Raw genomic sequence first — 7,295 nt, forward strand, 5'->3', positions numbered from 1 at the left:
CCGAGGAGGAGATCTGATCAATGAAAAGATCCAATGATCATGGAGTGGATCCCTGGAGAGATCTGTTCATCACAAAACAAAAACTGTTCCTGATGAGGATCTATGGTGAACGTCCTCCATAGATCCTCATCAGGATCTATGGAGGACGTTCACATCAGTCTGCAAAAAGAATCGTATTTATCCGCCTTCAACAGCAGGAATAAATAAATCAACTCTGATAAAGACAGAATGGATGTTTTTATTCCACCTGGAGATACAAATTTCCACCACAAACATAAATCCCCGATTTTTCCTCATTTCAATATTAGATCAAACAGGATTAAAATTCAACCCATTTATTTGCTGATTACAGGAATCTTTCTCAAATTTTACAAACTCACCTGTTAAAAACAGAAAAACTGATCAAGTCTCCAGAAACATCCGACAGAATCTAACCTCTGGAGTCAAAACGCCATGTTGGCATTAAATTTATTTACTTTGGATTTCTGTATTTGGTAACAATGAGACTCAGTTTAGCCCCGCCCCCGAATCTGTAGAACGAGGTTAAAAATATAAACACACGTTGTCATTTTTATAACTTCTCCTCGTTGACCCTAAAGTAATCAGATTACTGACACATGAAAATGTTTGGATGTAAACTCTGAAACATTTCAATCCGCTTCAGTGTTTCCTGACTGAACACATACGTCTCCAAACAAGTGGAGCAGAGGTGACCGCGGCGCCGGATTACCGGGATCAAGGAGCCGCGAGGCTCCGAGGTTTTTCCTGACGTTTGTGCTGAATCCGCTCAGAGAAAAGAAAACTTTCTCCTCGTTGTGAGGAGATGACCTCCTGACCTTTGCTGAAGCAGCCTGGAGGGATCAAACTGCTGAGGCAGCAGTTTCAGCCGACAGTTTCAGCCAACAGCCACTTCCTCCTGAGCAGAGAAAGAACCTTCTCCGTTCTCTGACCGCCGTCGCTCTGATACTGAGACCTGAAAACAGCATTTTTTCTTGAGGACATCCGCTTAGTTTCAGCTTGGCTTCAGCCTCAATTTTAGCTGCAGACTCAGTTTCAGCTTCAACCTCAGTTTCAGCTTCAGCCTCAGCCTGAGTCTGTGGAGCTCCAGACCGGCCTCCCTGTCATCTAACACCCACCTCAGTAGGACAGAATTAGCTCTGCGGCCGTGACGTGCACACGCGTGTATGTCCTGTGCACGGTGTGGGCGTGCACGTTTGCAGCCCGAGGCTCAGCCGGCGTCTGTCTCTCTGCTGTCAGTGAACTCTGACGGTTCATCAGATGTTCCACAGAAACGTGAGACTCAAACGTTTTCATGTTACAGGAAACAATCTGTGACTGGAGGATTTAAGGAACACATCTTTACTCTAACGAAGAATTCAACATAAAAGAAAAATATATACAAAATGGAAAAGAACTTAATAATTTTAACTATGACATCATTGACTGATTCCATAGTTTTAAGCAGCTTCACATCAAAACAAACACTTAAGTTACAACTTCTCATTTATTTAACATTTTATATGAAACATTATAGAAACAGAGTTAGGGAGAGATTCTGTGACATCACTTCCTCCTACTGCTTAAAACAATCGACCAAACTATAATATACAATAGATTCAAAGCGTGTTTCCTCACAGTGATATGATTGATATGTGTCTAAATAGTTTGATATGAACATATAGATAAATGTTCTTTCTTTTGTTTTAATGGCTTGAAATAAATAATTGAAATTACAACTTTAGCTTTTTCTGTTCTTTTGTTTCATCTGAATCACACAAACCGGATCAACTTTGAGAAGTTTGTTTAGGTTTGGAATTATTCTATTTTATTTTTCTATATTTTATTTTATTTCATTTTTATATATTTTATTTTATTTCATTTTTATATATTTTATTTTATTTCATTTTTATATATTTTATTCTATTTCATTTTTATATATTTTATTCTATTTCATTTTTATATATTTTATTCTATTTCATTTTTATATATTTTATTTTATTTCATCAGCTAGGATCTCTTTTTTAAGGGAGACCTCGTCTGAGTTTAATCATCTCATCTGTCAGTGTTTTCAGCTCAGTTTTTTTAGCTTTTAAAAAAATAGTTTTTAGTATTTTATCATTTTATCCTTCATCAGATGTATTTCTGTTTTGTTTTGAACAGTTTTATTGCATAAAATAATCCGTTGAGGTTTTATTTTATGTTCTTTTCTTCCGTCTACAGACGTCTTGAACACGTTAAACGTTTTTACCCAGAAGCCTCTCCATCAACGGGCTTCAGAGAAGGAGATTCCTGTGGAAATCCATCGGATCTCCATGAGGATCCGGATGGAGTCACAGATTCTGACAGAACATCTTTGTTTTCTTGAGCACAGCGACTCTCATCCTTATGTTATTGCACATTTAAACCCTTTAAACTTGGAGGGGATCTTCTAACATCTGCACTTTATGAAGTTCTGTGACCGTTCATAAAGAAGCTCCGCCCACAAGGTGAACCCTGAGTCGGGTCAGCTGACCTGCTGCTGCTGTTGCAGCTCCTGAGGAGCTTCAGGTTGAATGGAAACGTGGATCCGATTCCTGAGAACATCCTGCAGATCCAAACCTCAGAGTCCTCTTCATACGAACCTTAACTTGTCTCTTTTAGTCGGGGGCGTGGCTTCAGCGTCTGAACAGCAACATGTTTGGAGCCCATCGTTAAAGGAAACACACCCCCCACCCCACCCCCGCCCTCACGGTACAAACTCATTAGATTGGCTACAAACTTCTGCTAAGAGCTGAACGCCGACTGTGCTGGATCCTTGAGGATCCACTGCATCTCTGATGATCCACTGATTCTATGAGGATCCACTGATTCTATGAGGATCCACTGATTCTATGAGGATTCATCGGATCTATGAGGATCTACTGATTCTATGAGGATCCACTGATTCTATGAGGATCCACTGATTCTATGAGGATCCACTGCATCTATGAGGATCCACTGCATCCATGAGGATCCACTGCATCTATGAGGATCCACTACATCTATGAGGATCCACTGCATCCATGAGGATCCACTACATCTATGAGGATCCACTGCATCTATGAGGATCCACTGATTCTATGAGGATCCACTACATCTATGAGGATCCACTACATCTATGAGGATCCACTGCATCTATGAGGATCCACTACATCTATGAGGATCCACTGCATCTATGAGGATCCACTGGATCCATGAGGATCCACTGCATCCCTGAGGCTCTGCCGTACCCCTGAGGATCCATGAGGATCTGCTGCATCCGTGATGCTCAGCTCAAAGCACTTCCTGAAGAACTTCCAGTTTCATCATCATCCTCAGACGTGGAGATCGAACTCCTGCAGCTCGTCACTGACGGGCTTGAATGGACTCCCTCGTCTCCCTGAAGCAGATCGTGCGGTTGTTCTTTTCGTGGAAGAGGAGCTGCTCCGCCCAGAACTCGGAGTCCCTGGTTCAGGTGGAGATCCGGTTGCAGCTCAGGCCTTTGATGGAGAGTGAGGTGTGAATGGAAAGACTGACAGAACGTACCTGAGCCCGCGAGCCGGCCCCCACAGACTCCCTCTCTGGTTTCCGTCCCATTCACCTGAAACCGGCTGTCAGTCACGGTACGGCGGCGGCACAGCGTGTCCCGCCGGCCGCCACCGGGCCGCTTCCTCCTCCACGTCCTCCAGAACAACAGGATCGGTTTACCGGTTCTCTGGGCTGCACGTGAGGGTTCTGACGGCAGACTCTGACACTCGAGCTTCCACAGCATTTATTTACATCCTCCAAAGTCACTTTGACAGGATTCATCAGCCGTGATGGAGGCGGCGGTTATTACAGCGCGACCTCTGACCTCTGCTGCAGAGACGTCTCCCTGATGACCAGCCAAGCAATCCACTTCAGTCGCTGTTTATTTATTAGGCTGATGCTTTTCTACAGACCGCCTGACAGCGAGCTGGAGGCTCTGCAGCCTCAGAGTCCGAGGACGGTCCGACTTTGATTGTTTGATGGTTTCAGACGTTCTTCCTGCTTTTGAGGAAACAGAGTTTAGAACAAATGTTTGCATTCTGCCAGGAAATGCTGGTGGAGAACCCAAAGAGACCGGGCTTTGGTGACAGAAACGGAATAATTGATCAATTAATCAAAACAGGAAAAAAACATGAAGAAATGATCAAAACTCAAACCAACGTTCATAATCCTGACAGTACCCCTCCCCAAAGAGGCAGATCCCAGATGAGTTGGAGGAACAAAACAAGAAGTTTTTTAGGTTTTTCCAATTACGGATCTCACTGTGGATCTCTAGAATCCTAAAAACATCTTTCTGATTCCTTCAGACATTTCTAATGAGCAGCTACTGCAGAAATATCTCAGGAGCGTCCAGAGAATTGGGACGGAAATATTCTTTGCGTGAGATTCCTGCCAGATTTGATGGTTTGAAATGTCAGATTCTTGTTTGTATTTCCAGAATTCTCACAAACCTCTCTCACTTTTCTCCTGATGTTTTGGTTCTGAAGTGGGATCAGTTCTGGACGGGAACATTTCTAATCAGGATTTGTTCCTCATTACTGGACCGGCTGTTCATCCGTTCTAAAACTTACAATATTTTAGGCCCAGAGACCAAATATTTCCCTGAAATCAGATTTTTCCTGCTCTAGTTTGAGGATTTTGTTCCATATTTTGATGGTTTATCCTAAATGTTCCGGTGGGTCTCAGAAACGGATCGTCCTCCGGCAGCAGAGGGACGTGAGGCTGAACAACACAAACGTGAGCGACTGAAGCTGCAGTTCTTCCTCTCCTCTCCAGCAGAAACGCTGCTTTTGTCTTTTCAAACCCCCGTCTGACCTGAAAGGTTAAAGTGACTCGGTGGATGTTTTCCTGAGGCGAGCTGAGCCGGCGTGACGCGGTGAGCCGGTGTCGGAGGCAGCCGTGGAATGTGGAGACGTCACATTCCCCGCTGGAGCGTCCATGACGACGACCACAAACAGCAACAGGAGCGCCGCTGCTGTTTGTGCAGGAATGATCGTCGGAGGGAAAGTTCTCCAATCAAACCGCTCAGACGTGAGACAGAATCCACTTTCACAGAGACAAACTGCTTCAGTAAAAAAAACATTTCAAATCTTTGTCATTCAGGGAGATAGATGAAGAAAATCCTGAAAATATGAGGATTGAGGACAAATATTGAAGGAAACTGTCAGTGAAATGAACCATCAGTCTGTGTGAAGTGGAGAACCGATCCACTGTTCCAGAACCAGAACCGCCCTGTTCCTCCTGAACCACAGGTTCTTCTGGACTCGAGATAGAAATGGGATCTCCATGGAGTAGAACTGATGGAGCAGCTGGTACCAGGTTTAGGCCCCTCCCTCAGCTTCCCAGCATCCTTCACTTCAGGCAGCAGCAGCTTCGCTCGGCGTGATGATGGAGGCGGGAGTGTCCACTCAGACGCTGGTCAAACTGGTCTGGATGAGGGAGTTGAGGAGAGGGTTTTTTCTGAACATGCAAAGGTGAAACCTGAAGCTGTTTACCTGCCAGACAGGTGGAACCTTCTAATGAAGGTTCCTCACACTCTTAAGGAACCGTCAGCGAGGGTTAAGGGCCTCAGCGTCCAGCTCGTCCTCCGTCGGCGCTGCCCTTTCCTGATACGCTGACCCCTCAGCCCGCGGCGCCAGCTTCACATGCAGCTCTGCACACGCCCACTGCCCGTGACTCATGCACGCTCTCAGGCAGCCGTGCACGCACACACACACGCAGCATCTCATCCTCCAGCTGACAGCTTGTTAATTTTACATCCCATGAAGCCACGAAGAACATCCAATAAGAGCAGATGAGATACGACCGTTTGTCTTCATGGAAGCGTTCGCTGCTGGTGATTAATGTCCACGTTTTTAAATGCTTATGTTTATAAATAATTCTGTTTGTAAACATTCATTTCTGTAAATGTTCGTGTTTTTCAACGTTGATCTCTTCATTCACTCTTCTCAGGAGCTGCTGTTTTTGGAGGCGTGGTTATCGCCATCTTTCACAGGTACTAGGCTATGAAATCCTGGACTTTCTGAAACTAAAACAGGTGAGAAGGTGGAAGTACCTCCCTTTTTAGAGCTGAAGGTTCACCTGTCCGGCAGAAGACCCCGCCTCCTCGTGACTGTAGTTAAGATCTGCTCTAAAACCAAACAAAAGATCAGAAACGATGATCTGGTTCTGCGTAAGAACACACCTGACCTGCTTCTGTCTGTTATGAATGAGCTTCAGACGGGAAGTCTCGGTGATTCCCAGAGAAATGATTCAGGAAGAAGTTCCTGCTCATGAACTCCGATGGAATCTGCTATGAGGAAGCTGAGAGATCCTTCTCAGGTTCCATTAATCGTCTTCGTCAGACACAGAGGATGAAGCTTTGAAAAGAAAAGAGCAGCCGGAAAATTCAGTCTTAAATTTGGTCACAAGAAAATATTCAAGATTGAAAAACAAAAAGACAACAAAGACAAGAAAACTAGAGTAACAAATTGTGGTAAAAAATGAAAGAGCTGCAAAACTCTGATTCACTTTAACCAAAACTATATCATTATTGATCAAACTGATAAATGTGAAGAACATTTATGTTACGCTCCCACCAGACTCTGGTAGCAGCAAGAATTAGAAAACAAAAAGTTTTAAAAACTGCTTATTAATATTCATTTAGATTTATTGTAGAACATGAACAAAACTGGAAAACCCAAAGGATCATCGGAACTTGAGGAGGAGCCAACAGAACAAGCTGAACACCACTGATATATATACATCCAGGTGAGGGTCAGGGCAGGTAGCAGGTAATCAGAGAACAATCAGGGACAGAAACAAAAGATCAGGTCCAGATAGAAACGCTCAGTAATGCAGGCAGAGTGACAGAAAAACAACTCTTTAAACTGAACCAGGCTCTGTGTGCTGCTTCAGAAACAGGTGGGTGAGTCTGAGGGACTCCCAGGAACTGTGTGCTGGGGTTCCTGGCAGGTGTAGTGAGTTTAGAACTCTGGAGACGGCTCCCGTCAGAGACCAGAGGGGGAGACGGGACGCTGACTCCTAAGGTTCCCCAAATCCTACAAATTAATAGACAAAAATATACCTGGACATCAAAATAAACAGAAAAACAGGTTGGACAGAAAATGTGAAAGCTGGAGATAAAGATTTTTTTATTGGGGGGGGCAATGGATGGATGATGGATGGATGGATGATGGATGGATGATGGATGGATGGATGATGGATGGATGATGGATAATGGATGGATTATGGATGATGGATGGATGATGGATGGATGGAAGGATGGATGG

The 7,295-nt window shown here is 44.2% G+C and overlaps 1 long non-coding RNA gene across 1 annotated transcript; it reads right to left on the bottom strand.

Annotated features, from left to right (window-relative positions):
- Positions 1 to 3,752: 3,752 nt before the first annotated feature.
- Positions 3,753 to 5,237, bottom strand: LOC112141808. The gene is made up of 2 exons (XR_002918462.2): positions 4,840 to 5,237; positions 3,753 to 4,023 (listed from the first exon to the last, which is right to left on the bottom strand). It is a non-coding gene; the product is annotated as an uncharacterized LOC112141808 (long non-coding RNA).
- Positions 5,238 to 7,295: the final 2,058 nt, after the last annotated feature.

Source organism: Oryzias melastigma, linkage group LG19 (genome assembly GCF_002922805.2).
Source record: "Oryzias melastigma strain HK-1 linkage group LG19, ASM292280v2, whole genome shotgun sequence".
Lineage (NCBI taxonomy): Eukaryota > Metazoa > Chordata > Actinopteri > Beloniformes > Adrianichthyidae > Oryzias > Oryzias melastigma.